General features: G+C 36.3%; 1 protein-coding gene and 1 pseudogene across 3 annotated transcripts in view; both read left to right on the top strand.

Moving 5' to 3' along the window:
- The window catches only part of LOC149080338 (WD repeat-containing protein 20), a 221,024-nt gene that overhangs the window by 13,516 nt on the left and 188,114 nt on the right, over positions 1-19,394 (top strand). The gene's annotated exons all lie outside the window — the stretch shown is intronic.
- LOC149080340 (uncharacterized) lies at positions 3,960-5,653 on the top strand (annotated as a pseudogene).

Raw genomic sequence — 19,394 nt, 5'->3', positions numbered from 1 at the left:
CGGGTGTGCTTCGGAAGTACTTTGCGAGCGGCACAGTCGTTGTAATTCTCACACCATTTTTCCACATCTGTCCTGGACTTTTCCTAATAGAACTGTTCACGGACCTTCTGGAGTGTCTTGATGCCGAAATGTCTACTGGTTGGGCTTCCGTGCAACTCTTTCAAAACTTTTTTCACACGGGCTCTTGGTAGGATGCCATCTAAACATTTTCCCGTCTTCGTATTCCCATTTGCGGTACAGCACACCATCTCTCATCTCCAGAGAGCCCCATAGCGCCCAGTATCTTTTGGTTGTTGGACTGGAAGAGGCAACGTTTTGCCATGTCGGTTTGTTTCCAGCGGATTCCTTCAAGCCCATTATTGGTCGTATGTCGGGATCTTCTAGTTGAGCTTTTTGGGTGTTCTCGTCGCTTGAAGGATTGTTATTTGAGACTTGAGATGTTATCTGTCTCATTAGAGGTTTCACTGGCTCGTATTTCTCCTCTGCCTTGAGGCAATGACGACAGTTTTGTGGACACTGTCTTCTCTATAGGGCATCTGCATTTTCGTGTGAGGCTCCTTTACGATGCTGGATCTCCATGTAGTATTCTTGCAACTGGTGTATCCATCTAATAACTTGACCCTCAGGGTTCTTGAAGTTCAATAGCCAGCTCAACGAGGTGTGATCTGTGCGAAGGAGAAATTTTTGACCGTAGAGATAGTGATGGAAATGCTTGACAGCTTTGATGATTGCGAGCAACTCTTTCCTCGTGATATAATAATTCCTTTCGGGCTTGGACAAACTCTTGCTGAAGTAGTGCAACGTTTATCTTGCATTTCCCAGTTCTTTATCATTTTTACCCCAGTAATCATTGAATGGATGACAATAATGAATGAAACAAGACTTTAACTAAACTATAAACATTTATTCGATTAACTAATACTAATAGTTAAAACATTTTAATAAACAATTATCACAGTTAACCTTTTCTCTCAAATATTACAACGAGACAATAAAACAGAACGATCTCACCGATATGTCCAAGTATTCACGGATTAGTTCACTTCATCCACAAGACACTCCAAGATGCCAGAAGACTCCCCGACATCAGGTTCAGACGGGTTTGGTGTCTTGAAACACGCGTTGAGGCCACATCTCTGAGGCCTTTTCTGACGAAAGGGTAGCCGGTCTGGTCACTAACCAGTACACTGACGACGGGATATCGACGACGTTGAATTATCACATGAAGTCAAGCGATAAGACAGGTGAGGTGCCAAAGGCGCACCTTCCCAATTTTAACACATTGTTCTATCTGAGAGACTATCTAGCTCGCACCTCAACAGGGCGTGACGCCTTAGTGATGAAGACAGGAAGTTAGTCGGAAATAGTAGAGTAAGTCGTGCAGATCTCTATCTGGTTTTTATACAGGAGCGTTTCCACAATGCTTCATGACAGAACCAATCACAAGATAGAAGGTACGGTATTGAGCTTGCATCTAATTTACATAACTTCATGAGAGAAAAGGAAATATTGTAAAAATTATAATACTGAATCTGGCAACCAAACATAACAAATTGGAGATCTGGACAGGATACACAACTCTCAGGCCTATTGCACATTTTATAAGCTCATGACATTATAGACCGTGAGATGGTTCTAGGACCCACAGACGGCGTGGAGGTAAAATTATATTGCACATTTATATAACACCTTGCTGAACATTTACATTATATTGCACAATTAATTAAATTGAGTTTGACGACTCGACACGGTTCCCATCGAAGAGCCACGGGAACCCCCAGAGGGAAAGAGAAGGTAACTAGACGAGCTATTGGGATCCCTGACATGGATGTAAACCCGAATTTATATGGGACGTCGGCAGTCCGACGGCTAGGAGACCCCACCCCGGACCGTCAGACTAAGCAAACTAACTGTCCAGAACCGAATCGCCAGCGGTAGCCTAGCGTGGTTTCCGGTAGCCATTGAACCCTGGGGCCTAAACAAGATTAGATGAACATTGAGATTTGTAAGAGATCCCAGGTCGTCATGTTACACTTCCTCCCCTCTACAAAAGAAAATTTTATACCCTAAAAAAATATTTTCTCAACTACAGGGAAAAAAAATAATTTTGCCCACACACTCAAAAAAAGAGTGAAACACAGAGACAACATAGAATAATGTCTAACCTAAGTAGAACAATGGAATTTTGAAGGTTTTTTTTTTTGTTAGTGCCGTTTGCCCACAACACGATAACTATCTCCCTGTAGACTTTTGACCATTGAAACAGACATTTTCAACTCGAAGATCAGTGTCTTGTTGACTGAGATAACGAAGAACCTTTACTGAGCTACGGAATCTTAAACCGTCAGGATTATAGTAATACAGGTCTACATGAGGTCCTTTCCTTCTCTTAACTAGCATTCTTTGCCAACCTCGCTGTAGAGGGACCATCAGTTCATAAAATCTATAAGGATTATGAAAACTTGAACGAGTTCTAACCTTTGGCACTGTCTCGTCACTAGGTACATGTTCAGTAGAAAGATTCGAATTTTGACTAGGCTTACCATAAGATGCAATAACATTTTGACTAGAATTAACATCCTCTGACTGATACGTCTGTTCCTGAACATGGGAGGCTTCTTGACCAGTAAACGATTCACTAGTTTCGAGACTAATCTCTCCTTTCTCCCCAGCCATAAGAAAGGCCTTAAGATACAGGGTTCGTACAGTCCTTGAAAATCCTTGAAAGTGCTTGAAAAAAAAAAAAGTTCATTTTCAAGTCTTTAAAAGTGCTTGAAAATTCGTAGCAGTCCTTTTGAAAAAGTGCTTGAAAAGATTTTTCTGCCTTAAATTTCTTTTTTCCGATTCCCCGCTCCTCTCAAACGTTCAACCCATACAAAAAAGAGTGAAGCAATAGCAATGACTTGCGGGACCTATAGTCTAGTCACATAAACCAGAGGTATTTTTCCTTATTGCTTGTTACCTAAAATCTGGCAGCAAAACACGATAACGCTGTGTTACTCAGATTTCTTTGTTCGGCTCGCCATTCTAGTTTTTTTTCGATGCGTTTTGTCTGAATTGATAGATTTTAAGATTTAATAGGTTATTTTTTAACATTATAGTAAAAAGGCCCTTCTTAGGCTATTTTTTTTCCTTTTTTATTTTCGTTGTTACGTTTTCATTTAGTTTTTTCTTTTTTTTCCCTTCTAATCTCCCTCAGAACCTTTTCTGACGAAGCATGTCGACTCTTTTTTTTTTTTTTTTTCATTACTTTCTTTATTACCGTTCACGATATAAGAAAATGAGTGGAAAGTGTGTATTCAGTAATTTGTGGCTCAGTGATCCTCCCTACCAGACTTGGCTTCAAAGTCAACCCAATAAACATGCAGCTAAATGTATACTGTGTCATAAAATCATCAACATTGCTTCCATTGGTGAATCTGCTTTGAAGTCCCATATGAAAAGTAAAAAACACTGTGACCTTCTGAAAATCAAGGGGACAACAAATCCATTTCCGATGAGACTTCCCGCTGCCACGAATGCCTCTGCAAATCAAGAAGGTGAGTGCAATCCCACTCCAGCCAATAGTTTGATTCAAGGACATTTGGTGAAAAGCGAAGTGATTGATGCAGAGATTCTTTGGACATTGCACACCATAAAAAATCACCACTCATACAAGTCAAACCAAAACATTGCTGATGTTTTCAAAAAAATGCTTCCAGATAGCCAGGGTGCATCAATGTTTACATGTGGGGGGAAAAAAAACAGCCTATTACACACTGCATTTGGTCTTGCACCATATTTTAAGGATGTGTTATTCGAAGAGCTTGTTAAACAAGACTCTTATGTGGTATTGTTTGATGAAACATTGAACCAAATGGTTACGAAAAGCAACTCTATTTGCATTTGCATGTTCGGTTTTGGACTGAGAATATGGTAAAAACCATGTTTTTAACATCAGTTTTTTTGAGACACTCAACATCAAACGACATGTTGGAAGCATTCAAGAATACCATTTCCCCATTGAAGTTGTCGATACAAGTATCTATGGATGGACCAAACGTCAATTTGAAGTGCTTTAGATCACACATGAAGTATACAAGGAATTTCAAAAACAAATCTTAGATATAGGAACGTGCAGCTTGCATAGTGTGCACAATGCATTCAAAAGGAAGTGTTCGGCAAGTGGATGGGAAATTGATGATTTCCTGTCCAGTATCTACAACCTGTTTAAAGATTCCCCTGCAAGGTGTGAGGATTTCATAAAAATAGCTGAAGCTACTACTTTCCCAAAGAAATTTGTGTGCCACCGCTGGTTAGAGAATGTGCCTGTTGCAGAATGTGCTCTGCAATTGCTTCCATGTTTGGAAGTGTATGCTTCTGCCGTAGAGAAAAAGGGGACCAGGCTGCAGTGCAAGTCTTATGATATTTTTAGGAGGCATATTAAAGACAAATTGTTGCCTGCGAAACTGCAAGCTTTTTTATCTGTTGCAAAAGCTCTTCAACCTTTTTTGACTGCATATCAGACCGATCAGCCAATGATTTTTTTTTTCTGGTTGAAGATTACAGAAGAGTTTTGTCTTCATTGTTGCAGCGATTTGTAAAAACAGATATTTTATCATCTGCGAATACCATGCTTAAATTTTTGAAACTAGATGTCTCTGATTCAGAAAATCATTCTAATATAGAACTCAATGGTGCTGGCTTTGCAGCCAATAACGCAATGAAAAAACTACTCAGCTCCAAATCAGTAAGTGACTTACAAATATTTGATTTTCGTAAAGATTTCAAAAACTTATTGATTCATCTGGTGCAGAAATTCATTGAGCGTACACCAGCTCAATTTTCTATTGTGAGGAATCTTGTTTTGACCCTCATAAAATGTTTGACAAAAACTTTTCATACTGCGATTCAAACATGTTTTGAACTCACTTGTTGAAAAGGGTCAAGTTTTAGAAAATGATAGCGATACAATCATGGAAGAATACAATGTTTACTTGGAAGAAGTAGTCTTAGGAAATTACTCGCGGTATAAAGAATTTGATATAAGAAATGCTCGAGTTGATGAACTGTTCTTTGAAACGATGAACAAAGCAAAGTACCAAAATTTATGGGAATCGTGAAACGTTTGACATTGTTGAGCCATGGCCAGGCTACTGTTGAAAGGGACTTCAGCATCAATAAGAAGATAGAGGTTGGGAATCTTGGTGAAAACTCATACATTGCACAGAGGCTTATTTGTGATTATATTCATGTACATGCAGGTGGAAAAGCTGTGAATGTCAATATTACAAAAAGCATGAGAACATATGTTTTGAATGCTCGAAAAAGATATGCAGAATATCTTGAAAACCAAAAATTGAGCATTGCAGAAAAAAGAAAGATTGTCAACACTCTGATTTAATGGAACTGAAAAAAACCCATCCTGGAAAACGACATACAAGCTTTGCAGAAATATAGTTTTAATGAAAAAGCAGAGGAATTGGGTGACATGACATTTTTAGCAAAGTCCAATAGTTTGTGTAGAAGTGCGAAAGAGAAACAAGAGTCATTAGTGAAAATTATAGACTCGATGAAAAATTGAATTTGTTTTATTGTAGCCTTACTTTAATGCAGGAGTCTGCTGTGCAAGTGGCTGATAAGTTAATATGTAATAAAATATATGTGGTATATATATCCCTCTAGCTTTTTTCTTGTGTTTAGACACATTATTTATAACACTGATTTATATGAAACACATGAACCAAGGTGTCTTGATTTATTTAAGTTGCATGATTTTTTAAAAAGATAATTTGTGTGATACTGTCTAGTAAATAGGAGATGGCACAGTTCATCTTTTAATTATTTAGGAATTAATACACTGAAGAGCCAAAAAAACTGGTACCCCTGCCTAATATCGTGTAGGGCTCCCGCGAGCCCGCAGAAGTGCCACAACACGACGTGGCATGGACTCGACTAATGTCTGAAGTAGTGCTGGAGGTAATTGAGAATGAACCATGAATCATGTAGGGCTGTCCATAAATCTGTAGGAGTAAGATAAAATTCAATTAAAATAAATGTGAAGATACACTGAAGAGCCAAAAAAAACTGGTCCACCTGCCTAATATCGTGTAGGGCCCACGCGAGCACACAGAAGTGCCGCAACACGATGTGGAATGGACTCGACTAATGTCTGAAGTAGTGCTGGAGGTAATTGACACCATGAATCCTGTAGGGCTGTCCATAAATCCGTAGGAGTAAGAGTGGGTGGAGATCTCTTCTGAACAGCACGTTGCAAGGCATCCCAGATATGTTCAATAATGTTCATGCCTGGGGTTTTTGGTGGCCAACGGAAGTATCTAAATTCAGAAGAGTGTTCCTGGAGCCACTTTGTAGCAATTTTGGACGTGTGGGGTGTCGCATTGTCCTGCTGAAATTGTCCAAGTCCGTCGGAATGCACAATGGACATGAATGGGTGCAGGTGATCAGACAGGATGCTTACGTACCTGTCACCTGTCAGAGTCGTATCGAGACATATCAGGGGTCCCATATCACGCCAACTGCACACGCCCCATACCATCACAGAGCCTCCACCAGCTTGAACAGTCCCCTGTTGACATGTAGGGTCCATGGATTCATGAGGTTGTCTCCATACCCGTACACGTCCATCAATTCGAAGCAATTGGAACCAAGACTCGTCAGACCAGGCAACGTGTTTCCAGTCCTCAACAGTCCAATGTCAGTGTTGTCTGGCCCAGGCGAGGCGTAAAGCTTTGTGTCGTGCAGTCATCAAGGGTACACGAGTGGGCCTTCGGCTCCGAAAGCCCATATCGATGATGTTTCGCATGCTGACACTTGTTGATGGCCCAGCATTGAAATCTGCAGCAATTTACGGAAAGGTTGCATGTTTGTCACGTTTAATGATTCTCGTCAGTCGTCGTTGGTCCCGTTCTTGCATGATCTTTTTCTGGCCGCAGCGATGTCGTAGATTTAATTTTTTACTGGATTCACGGTACACTCGTGAAATGGTCGTACGTGAAAATCCAAATTTCATCGCTACCTCGGAGATGCTATGTCCCATCTCTCGTGCGCTGACTATAACACCACGTTCAAACTCACTTAAATCTCGATAACCTGCCATTGTAGCAGCAGTAACCGATCTAACAACTATGCCAGACACTTGTTGTGTTATATAGGCGTTGCCGACCGCAGCGCCTTACTCTGATTGGTTCCATATCTCTCTATTTGCATACGCATGCCTGTACCAGTTTTTTTGGCTCTTCAGTTTATTTAAACAAGTGTGATGAAAGTATTTGTTGCTTGGGTGAAGATTCAGGATGGTAGAATTCAGTTTCTCCAGAACATTAGGAGATTGTAGAAAAATCGAAGAACATTCTTTTCCAGAAAATTAGAAAAAAATTCATGCTTATTTTTCTTCATGCTTTTTTGATTAAGCTGTTACATAGTTTTTCATAGCTTGAAGTGTGAATAATAATGCTTTTTATTCAAGGTTTTCCTTTTTGGTGGAAACGTTTAATATCGCTCCAATATTTTTTTCAGATAGTCAAATCCTGTTTTAACGAATACCGTTATAGCAAAAATCTCATTTTAATGAACGCTTTTCTAATCCCGCAGATAAGTTTACGTAGGAACAATGCAAATGACCTGGAATTCCTTTTTAACGAAATTTCATTATAACAAAGTTATTTCTTCAGTCTTTTGCAGTTTGTTATAACGGAATTCAACTGTATATGTCACAGGGTTTAAGCTACAGTTGCATTTTTCGCAAAATGCGAAAGAAGTAGTAGCCGCTTTCGCAAAAATGCGTACAGGGGATAGGAAACGAGAAGACATCCAACCATAAATCATTAGCATTGTAACATTTTGCTAAAGCTTTTCCCCCATTTTAGCTTTTCTGCTATAGGAATTTTTTATCTAGATTAAACCCTGATATGTCGGAATATTAAATTAATGAATGCATCTGACTATATGCTTTCTAATTTTTTTTTTTGCTTATAAAGTTTAGTATCGTTTCAAAAATAAAATGATTTTTTTCTTAAATGTCATTTTGTATGCTAAACTTCAATTGTTATTTTAAAAGCAAGTCCTTTCAGAATTTGGTAGGCCTATTGTCTATGAATAAAAACAAGAAAAATAACTGTTATATGGAAGTTATATATCTTAAAAACTTAATTTTTAATTATCAATTAAGAATGCTAAGTTTTTAATTTAGATTTGGAATATATTTAACTTTTTTTAAAAAATCAATTTTTATGGAGTGTGATATAAACGTCCTTGAATTTTAGAATTTTGTTTGGAAAAGTGCTTGAAAATTCCTTGAATTTTTTTAACTTGAAAGAGTATGAACCATGAAAGACAGGCATTATATTTATCAACAATCACAAAATTTTGATCACAAATCAAATAAAGAACAGGTAACATTTTTTTTCGAATGAAAAATGGTCTATCCCACTTTGGCTTCAGTTTGGCCATAACATTTTCGGGATCGCTTGATCTGAAATGAGTACGGACTAACACTCCCACATTAAACTCGTGTTGAATTCTCCTTTTATCATAATAGCACTTCTGCCTCCTTTGCTGTTTTTCAACTCTTTCCTTAACCTGTTGAACTGAAATATCTGGTATATTGGCCCTTTCCCAAATTGGAGTATCCAGAGCCCAGTCAAAGTGTAAAGTATGTTCACGACCGAGAAACAACTTAGAGGGAGAGATACCAGTGCTGTCTGACGGGACAGAACGCAAAGCCAAACCAAAGGAGGATAAATTTTTGTCCCAAGTACGATGGTTATCCGAAATAAAACAGGCAATCATCTGCTTCAATGTTTTATTTATTCTTTCTGTCAAATTTCACTGTGGATAATATGGGGTAATAAATCGCTGTTTTATCTTCAGGACATTACAAGTTTCTTTCAACAAATTACAAAAAAACATGGACCATTATCGGAAACAAGATTTTTTGGGAAATCAAATCTTGCACAATACTCAAATACAAATTTTTTGGCCACCACTGAAGCTGTTATTCTGCGAAGGGGAAAAACTTCAACCCATTTTGAATAGTAATCCACTACAACCAAAAGATGTACATTTCCCCTAGAGGAAACAGGAAAAGGACCCATGGTATCCACTCCCTCGACCTCACCTGGGAAATTTGCAGTCAAGGACATCGTAGGACCCCACTTTTTTTTTATTTTCAAACTTTCGTGTTTGACAAATAGGCCAACTAAGTACATAATTTTTGACATCCCTTCGTATGCCAGGCCAATAGGCTCGCTTTAAGCATCTCTCGTAAGTTTTTCCTACCCCCCCCCCCATGTGTGTCCAGAAGTGGGATGATTATGCATCTCCATAAGAAATTTTTTTATGCATGCACTAGGAATAACCAATAATTTTGCATGTTTATGTGAATAATACAATTTATCTGATTCTTAAACATAATATTTTTCCAATTTATGGTCAGCAACCCTTTTTCCCAAATTTTTTTCTTGAAAATATTTTATGATGTCTGTGTATTCCAGTCTCTGTTTGGTAACCATTTCCGAAACATCCAAAAGGGAAAATAAAAGTAATCTGTTATCAATAACTTCCTCAAAATCCATTTCATCATTTGATGAAGAGGGCATCCGTGACAAGGAGTCGGGAACTTGCATTGTTGAACCTTTGTGGTACTCAAAGCAAAGAGGATATTCTTGCAAAAGTTGGGCCCACCCACTGAGCCTTCCCTTTAGATCTTTTGTGTCATAAAACCAGGCTACAGCCCTATGGTCAGTGACCACAGTTACAGGCTCCCCTGTGAAGGAACCTCTAAATTTATGGCATGCCCATACTACTGCTAAACCCTCTCACTCTGAAACTGAATAATTCTACTCGGCCGAGTTGAGCGTATGACTAGGAAAACCTAAGGGTCTCTCGCCCTCAGGTTCAACTTGCTGTAAAACAGCACCTATGCCTATACCCGAAGCATCAGTATAAATTTTTAACCTACAACCCTCCTTTCTGGTTGTTGATACTAGAGTATCCATTAAGGCCCTCTTTAATTTCTCAAATGCTTGCTGATGTATCTGTCCAATGAAATCTATATATTTTTTTGTCAATTGATATAAAGGATATGCAATATTACTGAAGTGAGGAACAAACTGTCTATACCAGCTACAAAGGCCAAGAAATCGCTGGAGTTGTTTTACATATACTGGTCTTTTGTATTGAGAAATAGCCTCAGTTTGTGTAGGTTTAATGTGCCATCCTGCACGGGATAAATTTAGACCCAAAAATTCCAAATTATTCTTAAATAGACCACATTTTTCTATTTTCAATGTTAACCCCGCCTTTTGAAGACAAGAAAAAACAATTCTTAAATTTTGTAAATGTTGTTCAAAAGTTGAATTATAAACAACAATGTCATCCAGATAAAATTCTGTACACCTCCCCACCAAGTACCATAGTCATCATGTGCTGAAAGCGGTACATGCTGGAGTCCGTGACAAAAGAAGTTTTGTCACGATCCTCAAACTTTACCGGCACTTGCCAATATCCGGATGCTAAGTCAAATGTGGATATAAAGGCTTAACTGCCAATTCTTTGTAGTATCTGGCAGGGTTGTTTGGTTTAAAACTTGGTTAAACCAAGTGGTTTTTTTCAAAAAATCAAATAAAAGTTGCCTAAATATAATTTTTTTCCTTGAAAAATATCCTATTTGTTCATTATTAGCCAAAATGTTTCATTTTTACCACATTTTATATCCCTGGGGTACATTCTGATGGTATATCTTTAAATGACATGAGATTTTATAAGTGGTTTTTTTCAAAAAGTCTCATAAAAGTGGCCAGAATATATATATATTTTTCATATGAAGTGTCTTAGTTATTTAAAGTTATATATAAAAGCCAAAATTCCTCATTCTTACAACATTTTCTAACCTTTGGCTACGTTCTGATGCTCTATCTTTAGCAAATTCATGAATAAGGATTGCATCACACATCTAAATGTAGTGGTGTATTATCTCACAGGGTTTCTTTTTCCCTTCACAAAGAAGCCGCAACAGTAGTGACACCATGCTAGGGGCAGGTGGCCCTATAATCCAATAAAGACATCAGCTGTCCTTAAAGGACAAAGACCAGTGTACTAGTAGTTACATTACCTCACATACATTTTAATTTTCTTTCCCATAAGAAGTAGCACGTCTCCTACTGTATATATCCCAGTCTTAATATTCAATAGTAGTTTTTTTTATACTTTAACACTGTTAAGCCCAGTTAATCAGAGTTCTACAATAAGTACTGATCAGAATGACTTGAAAATTTACATGGATACTCCTGAAGCAATGGAAGTTTCTTTCGCAAAAGAAAAAAGTGCAAAATGTGCAAGTAGATGATGCTGTACTTGGCCAGCAGTATAATCTATTTTGTGCAACCACATCATTTCAGCACTTCCACAGCATCAGTGTGTGGATAGAACTTCTATCAAGATGCAATACCAGCAAAGCAGCTGCTGAAGACCCATTTTGACAGGATGCACCTTAACCTTTGCAACTTCTGGCTGTGGGTGTAATAAACAGTGGTCAGATTGCAAACTTTGAATTGCAATCTCCAGCACATTCCCTATATTATGTTAGAAGTTCCTCAGGAATATTAACGGGGGGGGGGGGGGGGCATTTGGTTTAATAAAGCTGAATTGCAAGCACATCTACATCATGACCATGGCATACTCCGATTCTGTTGTTGAACAACAATTTTTGTGCTTTCAACCTCAGGTTGGACAACATATTTAACATTTCTTAAGTAAGTTGTAGTTATTTGTTCAATTACTTCGTTTTTTGTGATGCTTCCATGAATTATGAAATCATGCAATACTATAATTAAGGTATCATTTTGCCATGACTGGCTATCGTTTCCATTCTGCGAGCAAATTTCCCACATGTTGATGTCATTAATTTTACATTTTTAAGTATTTTTTCCCCTTTATGAAATAAAATTGCATTTTTTTAGAAATATTCATGTCAATTTTCAAGTCATTTTGATAATCGTTCTTTTTTTACAGTGTTTTGAAATCAGAACCTTAGTTATAATCACCCTGTATATCGTAAATCATTGCTAATTAATCTGCATTATTTATGCTTCATTAAATACATTATATTCACTTAATTTTTATTACTTTTTTCAAAATAGCTTCCTAATTAAGCATACTGAAAGTAACTGGAGAAAAACCTTTATATACTATATGATTAATAATAACATTGAAAGAATTTTCAAACACATTAATCCATTGAGTTGAGCAAAAAATAATTAAATTGCTAAAGTTGGTTTTTGTTAAAATTTAAGAAATATTTATTGATTAATTAGTATGGGTATAGTGTTAATTACATTAATAACCATTTCATTTTAGTTAATTATTAGAAGTTTGAATGATTTTTCAGAAATTTCATTGTTTTTAATGTTAATACTATTTAAAACAAAAAAACCTGGTTTAAACCAAAAAAACCCGGTTTTTTGGTTTTTTTACCAACCCTGGTATCTGGTCAATAGATGGCAAGGGGTACCTATCTGGAGTGGTAATTTTGTTAAGTTTTTTATAGTCAATAACAAATTGCCAATCTCCCATTTTCTTTTTGATAAGAAAAATTTGAAGGGGGAAATATTACAATCTGCATCAGCATATTATCCACATGATTTGAAAATAATAATAATGAAAACTTACCTCGTGTTTCAATAATCAATCCATTTGTGCGCCAGGAATGACAAAGACAAACACCACAATTTTTGCAGGTGCCTTTTACATTTTCTTGAATGTGAACTTTCTTTGAATCCATAACTAGGAGAGCACGTGGCTTAAAAATGCTGCCTTTTCTTTTATGCCTCACACTATTTAGCCATGAAATTATGGTTTCCTCATTCACCCACCATTTTGGATTGCATCAAACTTCTAATCCTTTCGAAAATTTTTTTTACTTGCAATTTGAACTGAACAGTGTAACTCATACGCTATCCTGTCTCCATTTTTAAAAAATACAGCAAAACCTCTCTTTTGCAGACACCGATGGGACAGAAAAATTCATCTGTAAAAGAGGGGTATCATTAATCAGAAGTTTGAAATGCATACTTTTTTGGTATACAAGAGGAAATTATTATTTGACTGTAAAAGAGGGGGTGACCGCATCTGAGGGGTGTCCGTTAAGAGGGGTTTTACTGTATGAAGGAATACTAACAAACTGCTTTGGCTTTTCAAACATTACTCACCCAGACACACTGTACATGTGTGTAGGTGTATAAAACTCTGATAGTCTCGCTCGCTGACCAGCGATCTCAAAATTCTTTCTGATTAGGTCTTAGAGGAGGAATAATATATCTCCTCTAAGGATTAGGTGGGTGCAAAGCAGTTGCAGAAAAAAGTCACTTGACTGGTTGTACCACCTTTTAGCTGCTGATAACATTTTCTGCAGATTTTCCGCAGGGGTAGGTAATCCACATTGTTTAATGTTTAACCACTTTTATAACATATTATCCGCAGATTATATACAGGAAGTTATGGTACTATAAATCCAGATTTCAGAAAAAAATTAATGAAGATAATTTGTTTAAACAACCTGAAAATTCTGCTAAAAAATTATCATAGTTAGCTTGCAAACTCTGAATTATTTATATGAAATATATTTAAATTATACTTGGTTGACAAAGACATCAAAAATGAACTTAAATCTTCCAGACTTGAAGTAATTTTACAATCATGTTCAGGTTCAGTTATTATATCAGTTAAGAAATCAAAGATAAGTCCTTTTCAGAGTTTATTCGTAAGACTGGATGATTCATTCTTTTATAAGAAAATTTTGCCGTCACATACTCAACCAAACTTATATGGAAATTCAAAGTTAAACATAACTATAAGAAAGTACAAATTATTCAGCTCAGGAGTTGAATGCTCATAGAAATATATTGGGATAGCAGAGAATCTGAAATTGATTTCTGTGTGTGACGCATCTTTCAGTCTCTTCAACATCACGTACCAGCTTGGACGAGAATTGAACTATAATCAGTTTAGGTCTGCCTTTATTAATACATACTAGGCACACAGTGTGCAACCACTATGTTGTTGATCCTATATTCAAAAGGATCTGGGACAGATTCTCATTTTCTAATTCTGGGACATTAGTAATCTACATGTTAGTGCATCTTGAATATTGCTTCAACTCCATAATGTCATATTGCAGTTTCCTAATTTCGGATTTAATCTCCATATTTTCGGTTGCAAGAGCCTCATTTTTGGATTGCAATTCTTAATTTTTGTTTTGCACAGCTGAACTTGAGTTCTTCAGATTTTTTATGACAGCATTATTTAAGTCAATCACCTGTTTGAATTCTTCCAGCTTGTTAGTTACAAAGCCCTTGAGTTCTGTGTTTTGTTGCATGATCTTCTAAAAGAAATCTCAAATATTCAAGAAAACACTGCTGCCAGCAAAAGGATCCTTGGAAGAGGACGTACACATTTTTTCTGCTTATCCTAGAAAAATTTTTGCATGGCCTTGCTGCTGAAACCGCCACACATAAAATCGAAACTTTGTTAACACACATTGCATTTGAGTGAATCAAAAACCTCAACTGGATCCGTGCACGTGCCAGTGTAATTAAACAGTGTAATTAAATGAATGGAGCTTAGATACTTACATAAATCAACTCATTGACAGTTATTTGAACCTATTAATAAAAAAGAAGAAAAATTACGGAGTTACAAATAAACACAACCGTTCGCTGTTGTCACTCACTTTTGTTGTTAAAGCATTTACTGCAGTTTTTACAGCAATGTAAAAAACTCATCAACTCAAAAATTTATTAATTCTTATGCTAAAGTTTGTATTAAAATCTTATTTGCATTTAGAAAAATAACCAAATGCACGATAATCAAGGTTGGCAGGTTTTTGACATGGTGGTTTCTGACGGTTTAAACTGTCATGTCAAAAACCTCAAATATTGCTTTCCAGTATAAAAATTCCGATTGGAAATAAACACATTAATTGCATGTAATGTTTAAAGTGACTGTTATACAAAGAATGAATATTTAATATGATTGTAAAATAATTTTCTACTCTCTACAAAATTATTTTGGACAATATATATATATTTTTTCTTATAAAATATACAATTTGAATAGAACATAACAAACACTAAAGGGAAAACTATAGAATGATTTGACATTCTCTGATTCAAGATGATTATTGACCTTCCAAAATTTCTTTAACTGCTTATATATACGCTTTGATATAAACCATCTGCTGTACTCATTTTACAACAGATAAGTGTTTAAAAAAGCTTATTACATCATATATGTAATGTTGATTTACGTTGTTATTAAATTATCTAGATAATCACTAAGATATATTTAAAATGATACTCTTATTGTGCATAACATTGAAATACACTGCTCAAAACAATTAGGGGAGCAAGCAAAATAGTGAAGAAAACCGTGCGAGACTGCCACGTATTGGCATACAATGGATAGTACACGCGTATCAATGCGCAATACAAAAAAAAGACGTAAAAAAATTTGGAATTAAGCTTTAATTCTTTGAAAATATGGGAAAAACATGAAAAGATGATTTAGGGCAACAATTTGGTTACATGTAAATTATAAAAAAAAAGTGCTGTTTAGACATGATGCATGAGTTTTAATAGGGCGTGTGGTCTCCTCGAACAGCTAAGACTGCTGCACACCTGTTTGCCATGGATGCGATGAGGTTATAGATCAGACTTTGGGGAATACTGTTCCACTCCTCAAGAAGTGCAATCTGCAAGTCTCGGACAGTAACAGGCGGCCTTGGTTGCACAGCAATGCGTCGTCCGAGCATGTCCCAAACATGCTCGCTTGGATTCAGATCAGGAGAGCACGCTGGCCATTCCATACGCTGTATTGTTTCAGCTTCAAGCATGTTCACCAGATGAGCTCTATGCGGTCGGGCATTATCATCCTGGAAAACAAAGGAATCTCCAATGGCTCCAGCGTAAGGGATGACATGAGGTCGCAGTATCTCGTCTGCATACCTTCGGGCCGTCAAAGTGCCATTCCGAATGATATTCAGGTCCGTACGTCCGCCTATGCTGATTCCACCCCATACCATCCAACCAGCTCGTCTGTATTGTGACCTCTCACGAACGAATGCGGGGTTATTTTGAGCCCCTGTCCCTCCATACCAGAACACGTCGGGTGTCACACTCCAGACTGAATCGGGACTTGTCTGTAAACAGCACTTGGTTCCAATCATGTTGCTCCCAATCTCGATGTTCAGCAGCCCATCTTCTTTGATAGAGCCCTCCCTCATGAAGCCGATTACATACTGTTTGGCTGGACACCCTTCGTCCTGTGCCAAGAGCAACCGTCTTTGCAGCTGCAAAGTGGCTGCAACACAGCCTTGCAACAACACTTCTGGCGACTCCAACAGCGTCCGCGACACTACGTTGTGTTTGCCCGGATTCCAGTCTGCCTATAACACGCCATGCCATGGATTCTGGTAAATCACGTTGTTGAGAGATCCTCAAGTCACCTTGTCTCAAAAAACAATACTTCGCAATCGAATTTCACAGTTACGGCAGTAAAACAGACGTTTCTGCAACATCCCGATTTCTGCCCTTATCTCCTTTTTTTGGTTTTTGACGTCATGAACTTTGATTTGCATATGAAGTTTTCTTCTTCCGTTTCCTGCTAGGCTTTAAATTATGGATGATTCATTTTATGTTACTTATCGGTATGCATCTTTGCGCAATTTTGTTAAAACCATGTGTTCCCCTAATTGTTTTGAGCAGTGTATATCTAGCGATCAAAATACTAAATTGTAGATTTAAAATGCCATTTAATTTGGCAATGCTAGCTTGTACATGATGCTTAAGAAACTCCTGTTACTTATCCTTAGTCAAACTTAGTTATCCTTAATTTTGCACTATGATATGGTAGATTTACTAGCATTTATAATGCAATGGTTTTCCAATTGAAGCTGTATTTAAACGGGCAAAACAAATGCTTTGGTTATCAAATCCTGTCCAGCTCTGCTTTGGTTTAAACTAATCTTTAAAACTCTGTGAATTTATCAGGGTTGTTTTTAAAAAAAAATCAGATAAAAGTGGCCTAAATATAATTTTTTCCTTGAAAAATATGATATTGATTCATTATTAGCCAAAATTTCTCATTCTTACCACATTTTCTAACATTTGGCTACATTTTGATGCTCTGTCTTTAGCAAATTCAAAATAAGGATTGCATCACACATCTAAATGTAGTGGTGTATTATCTCACAGGTTTCTTTTTCCCTTCACAAAGAAGCAGCAACAGTAGTGGCACCATCATGCTAGGGGCAGGTGGTCCTATAATCCAATAAAGACACCAGCTGTTCTTAAAGGACAAAGACTAGTGTACTATTATTATTATAGAACACCTTACAAAATACAAAGAAAGACAGATGACAAGACAAAAATACATAATAAATAAACAAATACATAAAAAATAAACAAAAATGGACATGAACAAAAATGGGCATACATATACACCCACTCTGTGACCCTCAAGGGAGTAGCTTGTTTACACTAAAACTGCCTTACTAGTGGTTACATTACCTCACATACATTTTAATTTTCTTTCCCATAACAAGTAGCATATCTACTGTATATCTCCCAGTCTTAATATTCAATAGTTTTTTTTTTATACTTTCACTGTTAAGCCCGGTTAATCAAGGTTCTACTGTATAGTAGTAGTAACAGATTTATGAAAAATAATCAGCTATATACAGGGTGATTATAATTAAAGTTTTGATTCAAAAACTACAATAAGTACTGGTCAGAATGACTTGAAGATTTGCTTGGATACTCCTGAAGCAACCCCCTGGATACCCCCCTTCGGGAGAATCTCCGTATTTCTGAATTCCAAAAGTTGGCACGTCTGTGATTACATTAAAAGAATTTTCAAACACACACAAAGTAATCCATTGAGTTAAGCAAAAAATAATTAAATTGCAAAAGTTGGTTTTTGTTAAAATATAAGAAATTTTTATTGATTAATCAATATAGGAATAGTGTTAATTACATTAATAAATATTTTTTAATTAATTATTAGAAGTTTCAATAATTTTTCAGAAATTGTTTTTATTTTAATACTATTTAAAACAAAAAAAAAACTGTTTATACCAAAAAAACCCAGTTTTTTGGTTTTTTTATCAACCCTGGAATTTATACATCCTTAGCTAAGAAATTTTTAGGTGAAAATAAATGAGTTTAATTAGTGTATTAACAGATGCTGTGTGTGTGAGAATTTTTAGAAGGAATAAAATTTTGGACAGATCAGAAAATTTGAAATATCAAAACAGATTTTGTTTCAGCAATTATAATTCCGATTATAAAACCCTTTAATCTACATTGAAGTAAGTGTTTTGTTATTTAACCTATCAGGTTAAAAACTATTGACATCATTGACAATAAGTTTTTTACTGATTTAGTTTCTGAAGTCTCAAATTTAACTCTGATGCCCTATTATATATATTTTGAATAAGCAGCTCTATCCCGCTTAGCAAATTGAGCACAGGTAATTAGTATGTTAGATAAAATGAACCACAAAATTATATTTTATATGTTCTGGACTTTTATGTTGAAAAATTCAAAATTTCAAATTATAATTAATATTTTGTTTTAATTGTAATAAATTAATGTTTAAAAATAAAACATTGTAATATGCAAAAAAGTAAGTTTTCATCATGTTATATACCTATTGTGTTCAAAATATTATTAATGCCGCTGTGGTGGTCGAGTGGTTATAGTGACAGACTCACGATGCGAGGATCCGGGTTCGAACCCCACAGTGGTGGCGGCTGAAGTTGGTTTTCTGTGGTTCCCAACTTCAAGGCGCAAATGCGAGCCGATCTCCCCGTTAAAAAGTCTCGCCACAGAGAGCAACAGTCCTACAACGATAAATCATTCAATCATAACACTTCACTCATAGTGAGTAGCATAGGCAAGTATTTCTGCTGGAACTCCAAAATTAAAACTTCTGATTTTAAGTTCAGTGTCAGCTTGGAGTTCAATGAGCTCCATCTGAATATCTGCAGGAGCAGTGTACACATCTACAGTGAACAGGTTGATCACTAGCATCACATGTTTTTCTTGAACAACAAAATTCTGGAATCTCTCTTAAAACTCATTCTGAAGCTAGGTTATGGTGGTTGCATAACCAGAAATGTACTCAGTGGCCTTTAGTTGTGCCATGGTTTTGAAATGAGTCAAATTTTGATTTAAAAACTGACTTTTTAATAATTCTAATTTTATTTTGAAAGCTTTGATGTGGTTGCAGAGAGCATGAACTAATTGAGTTTTTGATTGGAGCTTTGTATTGAGTTCATTCAAATGACAGATGTCCATAAGGAAAGTGAAGTTGCCCATCCATTTGGAATTGTTAAA

This window comes from Pholcus phalangioides, unplaced genomic scaffold, assembly GCF_987345545.1.
Source record: "Pholcus phalangioides strain wild (caught in Gottingen) unplaced genomic scaffold, Ppha-v1.0 ptg000011l_1, whole genome shotgun sequence".
NCBI lineage: Eukaryota > Metazoa > Arthropoda > Arachnida > Araneae > Pholcidae > Pholcus > Pholcus phalangioides.
The sequence above is the reverse complement of the archived record's forward strand: the minus strand, read 5'-3'. Positions and strand labels throughout refer to the sequence as shown.